This window comes from Synchiropus splendidus, chromosome 1 (genome assembly GCF_027744825.2).
Source record: "Synchiropus splendidus isolate RoL2022-P1 chromosome 1, RoL_Sspl_1.0, whole genome shotgun sequence".
Lineage (NCBI taxonomy): Eukaryota > Metazoa > Chordata > Actinopteri > Syngnathiformes > Callionymidae > Synchiropus > Synchiropus splendidus.
In genome coordinates this window covers 42,260,822-42,263,460 of record NC_071334.1, presented here as the reverse complement: position 1 = coordinate 42,263,460, position 2,639 = coordinate 42,260,822, and positions in this window count along the sequence as shown.

Here is a 2,639-nt window from a genome sequence, read left to right as displayed (position 1 = left end):
TAATTTGTTCGTTTATCTATTCATTTATCAATCTTCTTTGTACAAAATTGCCTGATTTTGCAGCAGATTTAGAAAAAAATTGAAATTTGTATTCATTTATGCCTATAGAACAACAAGTGGAAATGAGGACATTTGCAATTTTGCTTGTAAAAACTAGAGTCAATTTGTAGTTTTTACGTTTTAGTTGGCTGTGTTCATGAGCTGTTGAACAACTCCGCTCACACAAACACCCAATTAAAACAGCAACTGCTGATATGGTCGGGATGACTGGCAGGAATAGCCTGGAGAGAGATGGAGCTTGTGGTCAGCCATGTTTGTTCACGTCCGCCCCATATAGTGTTCGGGTGACGCCGTGTTGCACAAGTGAATTCTGCTTTTTAGTTCCGTCTATTCTGCATTTCAATCATGGGAATATGGACATTTATAAACGGATTCAGAATTGTTCACATCCGACTTTCAACCCTGGGTGTCAATATTTGTGGGCAAATGTGAGTGTTGACTTCATCTCATCAAGGAGGGAGGGAATATGACGCCACACACGCCACTCAGAGGGGCGGGCGAAAGGCGACTGAAGTGATTGTGGGAATGTACGGTGATTGGACAAAAAAGTCACAAAGATTGTTCGGAATAGTGTTTACTGTATAGTTGAGATCGCATTTATAAGATGACATTAAAACAGCGAGTCACACATGAACTCCTCCATGTTCAGAGTTGTTTATTAAAATTTGTGGGGTTTTTTCATGACAAACTTTGAACAATGTCTTCTTTATGTTCCTCAGATTCACTTTGTACAGTATTTTCACTACTGACCTCAGTCTGATCCTGAGTAATGTCAGAGACGTCAAACTGTTTGATTCTACAGTTCCTGCTGTGAGCAACGGTTGAAGATAAATGAAGAGGCCAAAATTGAACACTTCAACCTGTGATGGATGATTTATTGGAACTCTCCTGTTGCCCTGCAGAGTCGAAGCAGATGCTTTGCACAACGTTTGCTGTATTTTGACTCCAAATCCAGGCCACGGCGACCGCTAAGGTTGTTAGCACTAAAGGACAATTTAGGTTGTATTAGGGTATTTAGGTTTATTGCAAAAAAAGGAATGTTTGTATAAAAATGAGTTTTTAAGAATACAAATACTAATATTATAAACACTACAAACAGCAGTCTGTCACAAGCTTACCACACGGCATTGTTAACATCCCAGTCTGGCCTTCATGTTGAAAGAAAGTTGTGACCTTAATTCTGTTGATTGACTATGGGGAAAATGTGAAGGCAAAACTAGATTTAAAAAAACACAATTTTTTTCCACAGATTTTTGTTGAGATTATGTGGAGAAGATAAGTTCCTTTAATATCTTAGTTCAGAGATGTTTGAAAAAACTGGGCAAAGTGCCAGCCCAGGGGCCATATGTGGCCCTTGATCAAAACTATACAACTGAGATGTAGTCATTTTCCTGACTTTTTTTGGTCCAGGTCCAGTTACCGGTTGAAGGGTAAATATATTTATATAGATTTCTCTCTTTTTTTTATCTCCTAATTTGCATTGTGTGTGTATTGAAAAGCAATTAAAAATATTTTTTTAATATACTGCCTATTTGTCTTTTGGAAACGGCTGCTCCGTTTATTTTGTTGCAGTTAAACTGCATACAAATAATTTTTCATAGGGTTCATGGCTTATTTATGCTTAATATACTTACTTTTACATTTAATGTTTGCATTTTTTCCGTCATGTTTTGTAGTCATCACCCTCTTTCTTCTGGCTTGGCCCCTCACAGCAGTCACAGTTTATTATGAGGCCCTTTATTTACCTGCCCACCTCTGCAATAGATTCAACAGCAGATTCTCAAATCCACCCCATTAGTCGTGCAGACCAGTTAATAAAATAAGCACAGATTCATGACATTCCCACAGAATGGGAGAGGGAAAGCACACTACTAGCACACCAAAGTAAAGTGTGTTTCCACTTGATATGGAAAACTTCCCCATTACCTCCATCTGGATGATCATTTGACGGTGTCTATTCTACATTACAGGACTGTAATAATGGCTTGATCAGGTGGCCACCACCATGGCGCTGGTGTGGTGACCACCACATTAGTCACCAAGAATCATGCGCGACATAAATTATTATATTACATTAACCATTCACAGCGTTTCTAATGAAAATGAAGCAGATGTCATGGTTGTAATGCAGAAGGGCGCCGCTCATGTTAATGCCGTGAATATTAAAAAGCTTTGTAGAAACGATGATCTTTTTGATGAATTATTAAGTGACGTAACGTCGATTAGTGTGATTAACATTAATGTTTGCAAGTGTGTAGTTTCAAAAGTGTGGATGAGACTCTTCTGCACCATCGATACTCTTGTAGAAGCTTGCAGTTTGAAGAAGGTCGCCAACCTGCGCTCCAGGAATTTATTAAACAGCAGCTTTCCGTAAAAACACTGGCCTGCTTCCAGTTCAGTGCAGAGCATTAGTGATGTAAAAATGGTCAGCACTTTCTGTTTTGCCTGAAATGTGCGGCTGTTCTTTTTGTTTTTTGTTTTTTTCTATACTGTCAGATTGCGCTCTCTTCTCTCTCTCTCTCTCTCTCTCTCTCTCTCTCTCTCTCTCTCTCTCATTCTCCTCCCTCTGCGCTGTTATT